The sequence below is a fragment of the Jaculus jaculus genome, chromosome 2, assembly GCF_020740685.1.
Source record: "Jaculus jaculus isolate mJacJac1 chromosome 2, mJacJac1.mat.Y.cur, whole genome shotgun sequence".
In the NCBI taxonomy this organism is placed as follows: Eukaryota; Metazoa; Chordata; class Mammalia; order Rodentia; family Dipodidae; genus Jaculus; species Jaculus jaculus.
Window position 1 is genome coordinate 153268790 of NC_059103.1, and position 18201 is coordinate 153286990.

The 18201-nt window shown below is 35.4% G+C and overlaps 1 pseudogene; it reads right to left on the bottom strand.

Moving 5' to 3' along the window:
- Positions 1 to 12082, bottom strand: part of LOC101601617 — a 32604-nt pseudogene extending 20522 nt beyond the window's left edge.
- Positions 12083 to 18201: the final 6119 nt, after the last annotated feature.

Below are 18201 nucleotides of genomic sequence, written 5' to 3' on the forward strand. Positions count from 1 at the left end.
CTTTCTTTCTTTCCTTCCTTCCTTCCTTCCTTCTTTCTTTCTTTCTCTCTCTCTCTCTCTCTCTCTCTTTCTTTCTTTCTTTCTTTCTTTCTTCTTTCTTTCTTCTTTCTTTCTTCTTTCCTTCCTTTCCTTCTTTCCTTCCTTCTTTCCTTCCTTCCTTCCTTCCTTCCTTCCTTCCTTCCTTCCTTCCTTCCTTCCTTCCTTCTTTCTTTCTTTCTTTCTTTCTTTCTTTCTTTCTTTCTTTCTTTCTTTCTTTCTTTCTTTCTTTCTTTCCTTCCTTCCTTCCTTCTTTCTTTCTTCCTTTCTCTCTCCCTCTGGAAGTAAATTAATAAAACTATTTTAAAAGTCATAACTTAGAAGTAGGTTTCACTTTATCTTATAACTTCTACAGTGTTATTTAAAGTTTTTATTATAGAGGCTGGAGAGATCGTTTAAAGGTTGCAGAACTTGCCTGCAAAGTCTAATGATGCAGGTTCAATTCCCCAGTACCCACATAAGCCAGATGCACAAGGTGGCACATGCATCTGGAGTTCATCTGCAGTGACAAGAGGCCCTGGTATGCCCATCTCTCTCTGACTTTCTCTTTCAAAGAAAAAAAAAAGTATTTAAAAAGTTTTTGTTCTATAGTTTAAAAATTGATACAAAATTATAGATTATGTACCACTTTGTATGGGTGGGTATTGGGGAATCAAACTGGGCCATGATTCTCTCTAAGAAAGCACCTTTAACTGGTGATTCATATCTCTATCCCTAATTTATTATTATTGGTATTTTGGTAATAACTACTCTTTACAATTTGGGAAACACAACATTAAAAGAATTATAATTATGAGATATATGTATCTTTTAATTCCAGTATATATTGAGTTGTAGTCAAATAAGAGAAAGTGATGCATGCACAACTTTAAACTCCTCACATTGAACAGTTCTCTCTCTCATTTTCTCCTACTGGACAGCACAATGTGACACCAGCACCTGGGTGCTATCTGTAATGTTTTGCTTCTTACTTAACTGTTATTAGCATGAGGGCAGGCTAGCTCTCTAGAACAGCAAAACCTAAGCAAACAAATAAACAAAAGTCTTGCTCTGCCATTCCTGTCACCCCGACCAACACATAACAACGAGAAGATATTTTCTACTAGGCCAATGAGAAGATACAAGACCATTCTCTAAGATGTCCCACCAGATGACTGCAGAATGCAGACTTCATCTCCTTTAAACTGTGGAGTGAATCCCTTCAGGAAAGCTGAGAAGAGCTATCTGAATGAACACAACTCATATTTCCAACGAAGAGAAACATGAAGTACTGAAATGGCTGTTCTTTTAGAACACAGGGAAGCATTACTCAGTGACAGTGAATTTGCAAAGCAGCCCAAATAGTTACAGTAATGAGTAGCATACAGTACACATATGTGTAATCTGATAACATCAAAGTGGGGTGTGGTGGGTAGGAGTGAGAGCTGGGGATAGAGCTCAGCATGAAAAGTGCCTGATGTGAAAGTATGAAGACCTGACTATGATCATCATGATACATAAAAGTACCTTAAAGCCAGGTGTGGTGGCACAACCCTTTAATGCCAGCAATTGGGAGGCAGAGGTAGGAGGATCACTATGAATTGGAGACCACTATGAGACTGCACAGTGAACTCCTGAGCTAGACGGAGAACCCACCTCAAAAAACCAAAAAGAAAAAAAAAAAAAAAAAAAAAGGTAGCCTGAACCTGTGTAATCCCTTTACAGAGGAGGCAGATACAGGCAAATCACTGGGGTTTATTGGCCAGACAATCTACCCTAATTAGATGAATTCAAGCCAATAAGAATTATTTTCTCATGAAAAGAAAATTAAATAAAAGGTGGACAGCATTCCTGAGGAATGACACCCAAGGTTGTTCCTTTTCATCTGTTTACACTGGCACACTTATTCATGTGCACTGAATAAACATGTACCTACCAATATGAAAACACACAGACACACAAATACACACCAAAGTGGAGATTTACTTTCTAGTTGTCCTCCTAAACATTAAAACATACACCTTGGTCTTTAGTCAATAGTTAAGTAAGAAAAAAGAGATCTGAGTGTAAAATCATTCCTAAAATTTTAAACGTTGACATTTAAGTAAAGTGCTCACATCTCCCACTCTGCCATGTGTCATTTCTGATTTTCTTTGCCCTGGTTGTCCTCAGCTAGTTTGAGACATTGATTATAAAATTAAAATACTACTTTAACAATGTGATTAATTTCAGTGTTTACTGTTCATTCTCAGCTTTTACTGACATCCCTGAGGACTTCAAGATAAAATTTTATACCTAAGTTGAGAAGAAGAATAGAACTAAAAAAAAAGATGCCAAGGAAACTCTCAGAATCTGTCATTTACAAATGACACTTCATGTACTATTTATGCCCTCCTTGAATTTTCAATATATAAAAATAAAATAAACATGGCAGAATGACATCTGTCTTGAATGCCTACAAAATATTTTATTCAAAATAATCAACCAATGATTTATTTATAAAGATCAAGCAGGATTTAGTGATTACTTATTATATTTAGTTAATCTTTCATCTACATGATATAAACTTTTGCATGGTTTTATTTATAATATTTAGACCTTCCAATTTTATACAGATTACAATTTATAGTATTATTTTATTTTGCATATATTTAGATAAATGGTTGTGATACAGAAACTTTGGGGTTCCTTGTATGCCAAAGCACTGATAATTTGGTGTATTCCTTGATCTTTGTACTATAAATTCAAGGAATGAAATCCACAAACCAGAAGATAAGGTTCATAAAGATTTAATTACAGTTTAAAACTTTAGGAGGAAGAAGAAAATGGGGGTTTATGCCTAGAAAGTAAGAGAAGAAATCATGGTGGAGCTTTTCCTCATGCAGGGAAGAGGGGGTTTGAGAAGAACATCTAGAGACTGATTTTTTTTTTTTTTAATAGGGAGTGACTACATGATGAGGACCAAAGTTACAGGTTTTTATTTTATTTTTTTTATGAACCCCATGAATAGGTGTCTGGTTTAACCAATTTATTCCTGATCCCAGAAATCTGGGGCCAGGAATTTAGAAATTCTCTAGGAAGGAAGTAGAAGGACTCTCTAAGGGGACACAGATAAGGAAAGGCCAGATCCTTCTGGCATTTCAGATCTGTAGTAAAGTGTAATGACTTTCATTTTCTCCTACAGGCTGAAGGACAATTCCTGCACTTAGCCAGGGAAAAGCTATTCACTTTGGGGTCTGTCACCCTTAAGTGGCCTAGCCAATTCTTGTCTATCAATTGTTTCTCTGTCTTACTATATTGTTCCCAGCCTTCTCTAAGTTGTTATTATTGTGGCAGGTTTGACCAGAAAGATATTTATCCCACAGAATGGTGTATTTCAAATGAGTTTTAAACATGAATATCATCAAAGTTATTTACAAAGCCATAAAATAAGGTGTATTATTTTCATTTATTTGCATATCACTTTTTTATGAAAAGAAAACTTCTTTTTTTAAAATTTAAGAAAACCAAAGGAAAATTGCCTAAAATTGGGACACTGTATCATATGGATCTTGGACAAACACAGTCCTTTGTTCAGTTGGAGTATATGGTAGGAAGGACTCAGGGCAAAAGGAGGAGGTGAAAACTGAAAGTGAATTGTATTATGTTAATATGTGGACTTCTTGTGGGTTTTGCAACTCATTTTTGTAGATCCATGTATTTGTGACTTTCTTCTGAAGCAGAAGGAAATTCAGCCCTCCAGACATTCAACTTGAAAAAAATGCATTGTATGATTAGATTATATAAAGTCACCTTGTACATGTTACCTAAAAGTATTCATAATTTTTATCATTGTGTGTTAGTACTTAAATGAATCTGGGTTATTATATTGCATTCCATGTGTCATGTGAGTGTGTACATGTGGAGAGTGAGAGGACAAATTTCAGGTATTTATTTGAATAAATCTATTCTAGAATGAAAAGGAATGGATGAGCTTGTCATTGCATTGAGGAAAATATAAGAATTAAATATAAGGGGCAAACTGTGAACCAGTTCATTAACACTCAATGTGTAAGTCAATCTGTGGCATACGCAAGATAAAAACATGGAATGATTGCTCTTTCTATGTCATACAGCCCTGATCTGATGTCATTTCACTCAGCCCAGTCACATTACTCTCACCAGTAAGATGTAGGAGGAAAACAAAAACACACCTTAGAAATGTGAATGTGAAATGAGTTTTTTTTTTTGTTGTTGTTAGTTAGTTTTATACTCAGTGAATACAGTCAAGTTGGTACCATTGTTAGCCTCCTCCATGTCCTAACACCTCTCCCTGGCCCCTCCTTGTTGAGGTATATGGGTCATGCATTGTGGAGTTAGCTCACAGTTATGGGTAGGAGGAAATTTCTCTGAATATCATGACTCAATGTGTGGCTCTGACATTCTTTTCACCCCCTCTTCTGCAAAATTTCCCTGAGCCATGTTGGGTTCATTTTCAGTCTGCTTCAGTGATGTGGTGTTGGGAGCATCTGTGTCTCTGGATATCTGATTTGGTAGGAGTTGATTGTTCTCTGTGTTGATCTCCATCACCGTTGTGCTGGTACCAGGTTCACCAAGAAAACAACACTCTTGCTTGTTTCACCAGTTATTCTTAGTTTCAGCTGGGGCCCTTTTGAGGTATGATGGGGTGGTTCTCTGTTAAAGATCTGCATCTATCTGAAAAAGAGAAGCAGATTCTCCAAAGAATAATAAAGTTAGCACCAAAAATTGGGATAATCCCTTTTTTTTAATAGAGAATTTAATAGGTGTAGGTCCTCTTGTAGCCCACGATTGGTGGTAGCTTGATAATAGAGAGCAGGCTAATGTTTGGACATGGTTTCGACTTGTTTCCCAGCTCTAGCTATGGGTCCCATTCCACTAAGAGGATCAGTTAGCCAAATCAAGAGCAGTTGGTTTCCCACCATGGCTGTGCACCCCTATTGCACTTGTGTGAGCATCAGGACAGGTTATTTGCTGCTAAGTAGGTTAGACCATGAGTTGCTTGTACAGATATTGGTCATTTTCCCCCAGTCGCCCATGTAGCACCTTCTGATACTAGATATATTGACTGTCTGGGGACTGACTCTCTTCCAGCTTCCAGCTATGCCATTTCATTTTTCGTGTCAACCACATATGGTGTCTTCAGCAGCAGGGTCTTACCACTAACCTTTGGTGGGTCACTAAGTACTCTGACAGAAATGTGTCTTTCTTTTAGGAAACCTTGTAGGTCTCTCTGATCAAAAGCTCATTGTGGATGATAGCCACCTGCTGGTACTGGGAGTTACAGGTCAGGGCCCACTAAGAGAAGGAAGAAAAAGGTAACTACTATAAAAGAGTTAGAGAGAGAGAGAGAGAGATGCTGTAGAAGATTAAGGTCAGTCTTCATGGTACCCTCTTCACAAGGCACTGGTAAATGATTTTTATTTTGAAGATGATGTTAGATGAATGAGAATTTTCAGAGCATTGTCTTATATAATAATAGCAATCTTTACTGGTGCACAATGTGGGGTATATTTGAAGAGATTATGTGTTGAAAAGGAAGAACCACACATATGTCCTTACATAGAACATAGTGTGCATCCTTACCTAGACTAAGAATCTGTCAAGTCTTTCTATGCCATATTATGCATGACTTTATTTAGACTCTTAAGTCACTTTAGCCACAATTACCTTCATTATAAAATGTACACTGTGGACTGATGTCAGTCAACTTTTTGTTACTGAAAGAAGTGCTTGATATAATTAAAAAGAGAATAATAAAGTCCTACTGTCCCTTCCAGTCCTCACTCCCAGTGATTGATTGATTGGAATGCCTCCCACTTCTCTCTTCCTCTGACAATCCTCACTATTCCTCAACACTACCACAGACTTGAGCCATAGTCTTTAACACATGGGACGTTGAGGCACACACACCCAAACCATAGCCCTACTTTAGACATTGGTTAAGGTTAAGGAAAATAAAATAAAATAATGTAATAAAATATAATAGGAAAGCACCTGAATCCTAATAGGAGCTGAATGTTATTTTTGATCATTACTAAGTTTAATTTTTGAAAAAACTTATAAAGACAAAATAGATTTTTTAAACACATCAGCTGCTTAATTGAATTTTTACATATTCAAAATATGTTATTTTACTGAACTGGATCACATAAATGATGCTGAAAAAATGCTACCAATGTGAGCCATAACATAAAACTATAACTTTAATATCTAAATAAAGCATCTAACTTCATTATTTCAAGTTTTCACCATTCAAATATTAACTATCATTCTGAATTATATTGCTAGATATTAATTTAGTTTATTTTATGTCATAAGAAAATGAAATTTTAGGGTATGTTTATAATATTATTTAAAATATTTGTGAAACTCATTTTTAAGAAATGGATTAATTTTCACTGATGTATAGATTTATACCTTGTTATTGTTTACAAGTTATTTATTCCATTTATGGTAAATCAATTCTTGTTAAAAATCCAATTTTATATACATTATAAATTATTTGGCCATAAAGATAACATTTACATATCATACCTATACATTTAAAAGAAAAAAATACATGTAATAAATAGATATGAATCATATGATATATGTTACACAGAGAGAGATAGAGGGGAGGAAGAAAGAGAGGAAGAAAGAGAGAGATAGAGAGGAGAGAGAGAGGGAGAGAGAGAGAGAGAAAGAGAGAGAGCGAGCTACCTAAAGGGGATTTCTGATTCATCAGCTATACTCCCTTTCAGCTTTCTTGATAACAACCCAAAATTTGAAGTACATTTTAATAATTTTACTCTAAAAAGTAAATCTTTGATTTTTTTTCTATTCCTTAACATAAACTTTGATTTCAGAAATTATAACTTAAACTCAGTCTTTTAGTAGATATTTAGTGTTTTCTCTGTGGTCCTTAGCTAAACTTGCTGAGGACTAAACGACCATGTCAAGAATCTTCTTCTCTGTGCGAGGTCCTTTTGGGAATATCCTTGATGAACTGTCTAAGTCTTACTGCTTTTCTTATGTTCTTATTAATTTGTATATTCTTTGTATGACATAATTATCAGATGCATATTTCTATTCTGTGGCTTCCCTTTTTTCCACTTTGATTATAAAATCACTTAATTTTAATATAATAAAATTTAAATTAAAGTTTTTTTTTAATATAATCTATTGTTTTTGTCCTTGATAAGAAACATATTCTCCCATAAGATCATAAGTATGTGATCTTGAGGTTCAATTTTATTTTATCTTTCAAGTAAGACATACAGTTCAACTGGTGTGAATTAGAAATCAAAATTATAAACTCTATATTAATGTCAATGACTATTAATTGTAAAAGGGTTCTCTTCTCTCCACTGGTGCATTTTCAGTGTATTATATCACATGTGTCCTTACATGGTTTGGGCTGTCTCTGAACATGGCTGCCTTCTTTTGGCCTCATGCGTCACAAACATAATTGTGAAGTTCATGTGAGAAGTATATTTGCAGATGGGCTTTGAGAGGTCAGTGGTATTAGATGAGATCTCTTGAGGACAATTGTGATAGTATCTGAAAAGTGGGATTTGAAGTAGCTCACATGCTATCTGCGGCCTGAGATTTATGTTGTGGGTTCCCATTGTGAGGCAACAAGGATGCCCTCACCTGATGGTGAGTACATGTGATATCAAATCTTCAGACTTCTCATCTTCAATATTCTGAGCTTGATAAACATCTCTTGTTTATAAAGTATCCAGAGTACCATTTTTTATTTCAACAGAAAATGGATCAGAGTGAATGCCTTATTATTGTGTGTGTTAATACCACACCTTAATTTCTGCAGTTTTTCATAAATTTACTGTACAAATTTTCTCATTTGTTTCTTAAAAACTACATTTAAACATTTTTAATTCTAAATGTTTAAATTCACAGATACAAGTGAGGCTTTTAATGTCAATTTCTAAAACAGGAAACATAATTCTGTGTATGTGTATGTTTTAATGGAAATTGATTTATTGTACGGGGTGACCATGTAACCAAGATTACTTGTAAAAATGGGAATTTTATTCTATTGTGCTTGTGAAAGTGTTCTCATCCAATTTCACTGATAAACTTATGGAGAAAAACAAATGGTATAAAGACAGAAAGGTATAAAATCAATTTATGGATTATTTTAAAATCTTTCAACTTTGGTGTTCTAATACATATTATTCATATGATGTCCACTTTTTCTCAATAATATTATGTCAATCTAATTGATATAAATAAATCATATGGAATACTCTGATTTTGGACAATGGAACACACAGGAGCTGTAGATCATTGCCAGAAAATTTTCAGTGCCAGGGATGGGATACCTTCCAGTGTGTTTTTGGCCAGGGTGGTCCCTGATGCCCCCAAAACATTATAGGCCATTGCTGAGGCCCTTGGTTTCCCACCAGGAATCGATGGTAACACCCTATTTCTGAAGACTCCACATACTTGGGCTGCAAGTTCACTGAGAAATCCTGCTGGAAATGAGCTGATAACCTCCTCCATGTAGACCAGCTGACATAAAGCTGGAAGAAGCCATTCTATATACAGTTCAATAGGAGAAAGAGATACCACCAGTGAAGATACTCAACAGTGGACACTGCAAGCCTTATAATTGGCCAGCCAGGCCAAATGAGCCAATGGGTGCAATAGAGGCACGTCTGTCATGGTGGAAACCAACTGCCCTCCAGTTGGACTGGAGGCCCGCTCCAAGGGAGGGAACACATCCCTGAAACTGAAAACTTAAAACAGGGGTTGTCATGATCCCTAGGGGTGTAACATCTGCTGATGTCTGGATAAATGTATATACTATGCTTATCAAACTGCCCAGTAAGCACTTCTCTTAATATTCATGCCCTTATATTAATGCTACTCTCACTTTGGGTAGAGAATCTTCTCTTTTCAGATGTCAGTGACCTTGGGACGATTTAGAATGTATCATGGTGCTGGAAAAAGTGAGTAGAGTACCGAGTAACATCTTGCTCACACCTTCCAAGGCTCAGGTTCTAATGCGGAAGAGGTGGCGGAAAGAATATATGAGCCAAAGGAAGGGTAGGACTCCTTACAACGTGTTCCCTCCAGATATAAAATGGCCTGGATATCCATGACCTCACAGTGCCTTACACTACCTACACAAGACCATCATAAGAGGATGGAAAGACCACAACATCAAAATAAAAGAGAGAGTTATTGAGATGGGGAGGGGATATGATGGAGAATGGAATTTCAAAGGGTAAAAGTCGGGGAGAGAGGGTACTACCATGGGATATTTATTTATAATCATGGAAAATGTTTTTCAAAATTGAGAAAAAATATAATAAGATTAAAAAAATGACTAGCTCAAAATACATGAGAGACTAGTTGGAAAGAAGAATGGATTCAGTGGAGTGGAGATTTAGGGGAGGGAAAAGGGAAGGTGGTGGGAGGGGATTATGATCATGATATAGTGTCTGTATGTATGAAAGTGGCCAACAAAATGTTTAAAAGTAGAGTTGATATGATGGAGAGTAGAGTTGTGAAAGAGAACATGGGGGAAGGAATTATCATGGTTTCTTATCTATAAGCATAGGAGTTGTCAATAAAAAATTATACATTAAAAATAAAGAAAAAATATTATGTCAGTTTTATGGTGGAATCTTGAAGTTTTCTATTAATTTCTTCCAAAAGATGTGTTACATGAAGTAGTAATGAGTAACATGAAATATATACAGCATTTATTAAGCACAGTAATGATTGCAACATTCCTTAACTGTGAGAAAATATTAATTATGATTTTCACCAAGATATAGTTCCTCTTTGTTCTAGCAGAAACTTTTCAAAAATTAAAGCATTTTCTTATGATTAGATGTGAATCATTAATACAAATTCATTGTTATATGAAATTTGAATTGCATCAGATATGTTTCTATATAATTCAGAATCACATGAATTATTATGATATGATAACTTCTACACACGGAATTTTGAAACCTAACCTAAATTCACCCTAATGGAAAAAGTTGGCAATATAAGTAGATAACATTCTATCTATTTATCTATTTTTAAATTATTTATTTATTTTGGAGAGACATAGAAAGAAAGAAACAGATGGAGAGAGAGAATGGACGCATCAAGGCCTCTACCGGCTGCAAATGAACTCCAGATATGTGTGCTACCGTGTGCATGTGGCTTACATGGGCACAAGTCTTGGCAGACAAGTTCCTTAACTACTAAGCCATCTGTTTATTTATTTTGAGGCAAGTTTTTTTTTTTGTTTGTTTGTTTTGTTTTTGAGATAGGGTCTTTCTCTAGCCCAGGCTGTCCTGAAATTCACTATGTAGTCTCAAACTGGCCTTGAACTCATGGCAACCCTTCTACATCTGCCTCCTGAGTGCTGGGACTAAAGGTATGTGCCACGATACCTGTTGAGACAAAGTGTTTTATGTAGTCCAAACTGTCATGTACTCATAATCCTTAGTCTCACTTGTCTGGAAGCACTATTCCTGGCTCTCATTATCCTATTGTATATGATTCTAGAGTAGCACCTCTTTGGTATGGGAATAGATTATTTTCCTGTTTGAAAACCTGATTTGTGGTTTCTATCATGGTCATTGTATAATATTCTGGGTGTACTTGAGAATTATTCCAGTATGAAGCTGCTGAACTTAGTGTTATCCAAATGCAATAAAGTTAAACTGATAATGTTGGTTACTTCATTTATTTTACATCATTATTTTGCCTTTTTAGTTTATTTTTGTTTTTTCTTACTGGATTCCTCAATCCAATCTCAATTTTACCTGAAATATTTTGAAGTCCTACTACTCAAAAAAATCATGTTTGATGCAATTTTTTATCTCTATAAAATATTTATTAGGCTGAGGAAATATCTTATTCCATAATGTGCTTGTCTTGCAAACATGAAGACCTATTTTCTATCCCCAGAACCTATATAAAAGTGGCAGGTGTTGTGGCTTGTTTACAATTTCAGTTGACAAATCTGCATCAGGCACATCCTTAGGCTTCACTTGCCACCCGATGTGGTGAACTCCATGCCAATGAGAGACCAAGTCTCAAACAAGATAAATGGTGTTCCTGAGGTTGGTAGCCAAGGTAATCTCAGGCCTCCAAATGCACATACATACATGCATGATCACTGCACACATGTCCCCACACATGCACAAACATTTACACACTTGTATTAAAAATGTACTTTCAATGGTACTTCTGCCCCCTACTTCCTGTCTCATGATATCAGTTTACCTAAGTCAACATTTGTCTTTTCATTTCTTCATAGTTTTCCTTTTTGTAGATTTTTAAGACAGATTTAGATTTCACATTGTTTTACTGTCAGCCTTATTAAGTCATTTCCTATAAAGTTTATATTTTATAACCATCATTAAAATAAAATAACTATGCACATCATAGCATTTTATTTGATCATTTTTTCAGTTTACATAATATAATTATATATAAATTTGACTTTAGTAAATATTTTTACTTATAATTTTCTCCTTAACTTGGTTTGTATTCTTTTTCTCTCAAATAAATAAATAAATAGAAATAAAGTATTTTTAAAGTTAACTATGTAAAGTAATTGTGCCTACTAGGATAATAGCAAAAGGTCAGTATTCTTTCTTTCTTATTAATAAAATTATAATTTTCTTATTGCATTTTTGCCCTTGCCCAATTTTAGTTACTAATTCTTAATAAAATTTTAGTATGAGCAGAAATTAAAACATACATCTATAACTTATTAAACTTGCAGTAGTTTAACAGTAGTTTTAACAGTTCCCAATGACCAAAAGACTTTGGAAGTACCCAGAGTCCCTGTAACTTTCCTATAATCTTTACTGCTATTTCCACATAATTTAAAATACATGTATAGCTAATCAGAACCTTACTATTTTTTTTTTACAGTTTTCAAAATTCACTTGTATTTGTTTAAATATTTATCCTCTCCATTTTTCTTACTTTTTAGAAACAGGATCTCATTAGCGGAGACCGTACATAAATTTGCTATTTGGCGAGGTTGACTTTGAGCTTCTGATCCTTTTTCCTCCATCTCCATGGTCTGGGGTTATACTCTTTTGAAACCATGTTGGTTAACATGGTGATTAGGATTAAATTCAGGACTTTGTGGATGCTAGGCAGGAACTCTACCACTGAGTCACACTGCCAGATTATCTCTTTTTTCCCCACTGAATTGGATTAATATTTGATCCTTGAAGTTTTTTGCTTATTGTGGGAAAAATGAACCAACAAATATTTCACTTTTTATTTCCTAATTATCGTTACTTTAACTTAATTTTAAGATGGTTAAAATTTTTTGTTTATTTTTATTTATTTATTTGAGAGCAGCAGACAGACAGAGAAAGAGGGAGTAAGATAGAGAGAGAACCAGTACATCAGGTCCTCCAGCTACTGCAAATGAACTCCAAATGCATGCGCCACCTTGTGCAACTGGCCTGCATGGGTACTGGGCAATCGAGCCTTCAACTGGGGTCCTTAGGCTTCACAGGCAAGCACTTAACTGCTAAGCCATTTCTCCAGCCCAATTTTAAGAATATTTTTAAATATAATCACTTTAATATTTTTGTTACATTTAAAAATAACAAAAGTTAATCAAATGTCTACCCGTTTTTCAATATTATAACTGTTGCATAAATATTGTAGCTTCTTTTATTATTTGTTTGGCTTCAAGTACAACTACAAAACTACTGGCTGGCTAATTGTATTTCAATCTGTGGATGATATCTTTCCTTCTCTAATGGTCTTATTTGCTATGTACTCCATTGAGAAAGCATTGCATTTATTCAGTAGAGTCCTGTGTATTTTAGTTTTTGCTGGCTGCATCCTGCAGTCATGTATAAATATATCTCTCTTGCCATTTTATAGCTTGAAAATTGTTACATGCACTTTGATTAATTATATGCATATTTATCTCTTTTTAAAACTAATTTATCAGCATTGTAGGACTATTCCATTAAGAAACAACATAATCTCTTTTGTGATGTATATTGGCTATTAACTCATTTGAGGATAAAATGAAGATGTAATTATATCATTTTTATTCATTTATCAGCTGGAATCCTTTTGTGATGAAAACCTAGTACTCATTATTTCTTGAGCAGAAAAAAATTCCAAGAGAAATTGATTCCCTACTTTTTTCATTAATGCCAGTATTCAGTTCCTTGCAATTATGGGCCCAGTGTCCTCATGTTCTGGCTGTCTGCACATATTTTGCAGCTTGGAGAAGCAGCTGCTACTTTTTCTTCCTTTCTTCCACATGTAAAATTAGCAACATCAGATTGAGTTGTTCTCAGGCCACATCTGTTGGACCTCTTTAGGGAAGGCTTACTGCTTCTTAGAACTCGTGTGACTAGGTTATCTCAACTCCAACAGCTCATAATAATGCTAAAGAAATAAGGATAGAAGGAAAATATTTCCTTCCTGGTGGAGATAGAATCCCCGCTCTATCACTGAGTTGTTCAACGGCTTCAGGATTTTTTTTTTTTTTTTTTTGTCTAATGTAGAATCAGGGAATTTCCCCTTTAAGCTCTAAAACCAGGTTTACCACTTCTCTCTGCATTAAAATTAGTAAATAGTTTGCATATTGAAATCAAATAATATTTTAATTATATAAATCTTGACTGTTTATTTGTAGAATACTGAGGAATCTAGCAGAGAGCTACTATAAATGCTTGATAGCTTAACCAACATCATAAGACACAAATTAAAAATGAATTATATCCTACACTTTAGTACTTAGGTAAGTTTAAAAAATATGAGTGTGTGTGCATGATGTGTGTACATGTATGGGTACACGTAGGACACAGCACATATGGTGGTCTGAGACAGCCTCAAGTGTTTTTCTTCTCACTCTACTTAAGACAGTCTCTCGTTGGTTTGTTTTTGCCACTTGCTCTGCACCAGTCTAGTGAACCTTTGAGCTTTCAGATTCTCTTCATCTCTTATATTGGTGTTGGCATTAGAGTTGCATGTGCCACTTTGTGGTCACTTTGACATAGGTGCTAGGAAATAAAGCTTGGGTCAGCAGGTGTATAAACAAGCACCTTTAACATTTACCTGACCAGCCATCCCTACATCCCCATCAAATAAATATCTTAAAATAAAAGTAATATCATTAAAAATAATCACATTCTTAGGGCTATGTTTAATATACTAAAGATGTATTAATATAATTTTAACTTCATATAATTTCCAAAAATTCAAGAATACCTATTTTTAATAAATAAATGAGCCAGAATTCTGGATCATATAGTTAATCTACAGATATAACCCAATCCCAGCAAAATATAAACCTTTGAAAACAGAAAAAGATGCATCAGTTGATGATAATATATCTTGACTTCTCAAAAGACTTTATTAAGAAAATTAAGAAGCAGTGTGAACAGGAATTTACATATAGACCAATATAGGATATATTAAAAGCAAAAAAAAAAAAAAACCTTAAAATTTATCAATGAAGATTTTTCTAACTTATGTACTGTATAAATATATATTTTAAAGAATATGTGGGGAGGTTGTCCTTCTCTCTCCAATCAGTTCTTTCAGTCTTATATCATGGCACCCATCCCCCATTTATAGCTTGCAAGTATTTGAGGGTCAAGTACACTGATTAAAATGAGAATAATTAATTCAAGCAAACATCTCACTCAAGAAAATATAAAAATGCAAACAAAGCTCATAATTTTTATATCAGTCATTAGAAAAAAATGGAAATTTATTATATCCAGTCATTACATTATGGAAATACAAAATAACTTTATATCAATGAGAATAACTAAAATAAAGATGATTTCTGATATCCTGTGTTGTCATTGATGAAGCCAAAATGCTCTTATGTTACTAGAGGCAATTCAATCTGAAGTAGCCACTGAGAGAAAATATATTACTCCATAATAGTAAACAAAATTATCCTACTCATCAACCTTACTATTAGAGATTGACACAGGGGAAATTAAAACACCTTTACACAAAGGGTTTTTATGAAATGTTCATAGCATCTTTATTTATAGCAGTCCACATATCTATCCACCATGTGTTGATGAAACAAGTTGACTTTAATAAAGCAGAGTATACTTCACAGAATTAAATGAAACATCATAGTGGCCAAATATAGAGTATGACACTTTGAAATGTGAATGAAATATTTTGTGTATTACAGATATACAGAGTAAAGTGATTAAAAAGTACAAACTCATGTGTCTCAACTGCTTAGAAACTGCAATTCCAAGAAAAATAGGTAACTGAACATGGAATTATATCATGTCTAAATAAATTTAAAATTCTTCATGCTTTTATGACAAACTATAAAAATGAAACAAAATTCACAAAAATAAACATATTGGTATTCAAAAGTCAAAATGAAGAAAATAAGAAGGTAAGCAATATATGACATAAAATTAGAATATATTAATCAGGTGTGGTGGCACACACCTTTAATCTCAGCACTCTGGAGGCAGAGGTAGGAGGATCACCATGAGTTCAAGGCCACTCTGAGACTACATAGTGAATTCCAGGTCAGCCTGAACTACAGTAAAACCCTACCTTGAAAATAATTAGAATATATTTATTACCACAAATTACAAATTCTTACAATGAAAAGAACAGTTAAAAACTGGCAACCATTCCCACAGAAATGAGACTTGGCAATGAACCTACACTTAAGCAATAAAGTACAAATAGGAACATAAAGAGGACACATTTGCCTTCTCTCTAATGACTATACACCTCACCTTTCATGTTCTTATTACTAGCTGAAAATATAAGTCTATCATGTCTCAATAAGTTATTCATGCTTTTGGGGCAAGTAAACTATAATGGTGTAACAAATTTTACAAAAAATAAACATATTTGTATTGAAAAATCAAAACCAACAAAATAAGAAAGTAGGCTTGTAAACCAAGACATAAAATGAGGATATATTTGTCAATAAAGAAATTATATTATTATTTATAAAAGAGAAAAATATAGACCAGTTTCTGGTGACCATTTGGAGTAAATGCAAACTCCATACATGTATTAAGGTAATTATCATGGAAACACTTTGATAATAACAAACTTAACAAGTACCATACCCCATAACAACCCCTGTCCGAATAATTACACAAAAGGAAAAAAAAATGTCCATACAGAAATCTTGAGGCACTTCTGGAAAGCTACAAAGTGGGGAAACCTCAATTTTATTTGACAAGTGGATGAATCCAGGGACAGAGATGGAAGAGAGGACCGGTAGGGTGGAGTGGGAGGGGCATAGGTACACAAAACTAAAGGTTCGAATAAGCCATATAATCAAAAGATATAATTTGAAAAGACAGCTTAGGCATATGCAACGTGTGCTAGTGCATAACACTGTGCACATAACCCAAACATTATTGCAGGAAGCCCCAGTGCCAGGAGGGGGATCTGTTCCTGAGAATTGTTGGTTAGAGAGACCTTAACGTTTGCCCAAACCACACAAGCTATTACGAATACTTTGGTTACTCTCCAGAAGTAGCCGTTTGCTGAAGTCACTGCCATCTGCAAAGAGAATTTTGTCTGAGAAAAGGTGAAAGCAACCCTAATCTATGGACACAGACATGGACATGAATCTCTGGGAATGGACATACATATTTAGAGAACAATTTAAAAGACATACATCATATCTAAATAGAAAACAGTACTAATTTCCCTCTTAGGGACAATTACCTCCCCAGACATAGGCCTGCGACTAGGTTTCATGAATAGGTATGAATTCCCTCCATGGAGCAGGACTCAAATGTAATCAGAAAGCAGTTGCTTACCTCCATAACAGACATGTCACTATTGCACCAGGTAGCTCATGTTGCCTGGTCTGTCAGCTGAATAGTTCAAGGGGTTCACTAAGAACTGTTGATGATTTTCCTCCCCCAGTAGGCTATATGGTGCTTTCACAGCATGTGGGAGATAGCTAGGGGGGAAGAGGGGTGGGCATGTGGGTGATGTGCAATTTCCAGCTTGATTTCTCAGTTTCCTGTAACTGAAATGAGGTGTAGTAAAATTTAGTTTATCAGATACAATGAGATATGAGTCAGCAACAGAGACACAAATGGCATCATTGTGACTTGTAAATAATGTGTTTTAATTCAGAAACAAAGTGAAAACAGTGCTAGTAATTGTATGACTCTTCTGAAAAGATAAAACTTTATGATGAAAAAGAAAAAAAAAACTGCTTAGTGTTTTCCAACAGCTGAAGAAAGATATACTTTGATGTTGCCTGCACGTTTTTTGGATGCAAATATCTTTCCAGAACAAATGGTATCCGTTAAATGACTATTTAGGCAAAGTGAGCCCGAGCACGCGTGGGCAGGTGGAATGGGTCTAAGCTCTGGCATGAAAGGGCAGAGGCAGGAGCAGTAAGCGGGCAAATGGGCAGAGCAGGCTAAGCTTGCACCAGCGGATGGGCCGGTGTGGCAGGCAGATGGACCAATGGAGCCTGAGCTCCAGCGGGACAGTGGGTGGAGCCTGCCCAAGGTCACACTTGGGCGGGAGTAGCAGGGCTAATGGCCCTGTGTGGGGAGGCAAGTGGAACTATGCTGGCCTGGGTCCCCTTCCCTACACTAAGTGCAGGAGTATCCTGAAGCTGGGACTATGGGTTTGGGGGACTGGTGGGCTACCCGCCAGCGAGGGATCAGCGATTCCCTTTCTCTGCACTCTGCCACTGGCGATCTATTACAGATTGCTCTTCCCTAAATGATCCAGTGAACCCTTAATGCCTTGCCTTTCTTTCCGGGGGAGGTGGAGCACAGTTAGGCGGTAGCCATCAGGGCATTGAAAGTGGCTTTCACCTGCCACTCTAAACAAGCTCTCTGTGTGAGGAATCCTTGGTGGTTAGTGGGGTAACCAGGCCTTGGGCCATCTGCAAGGTAAGTATTCCCAAAAGATGCAAGCCCTGGGCCAGCCACCAAATGAAGTATTCTGGAAAGACATGCTCTAACTCCCAAGTCCAGCTCTCCTTCATTTCCTACAGCACAGGATTGCTTACTCTCAGTTACTAAAGCTCTGTTTTCCTGGGAGTTCCAGAAATAAGGGGCATGGAGACAAGCATTCCACAGGTGTTGGATTACTTCATGTTTTATCTGGATTGATTAGATATTCAATCATATATAAACTAATAAATTTTCTTCTAAGACTTGATTTTAAGTA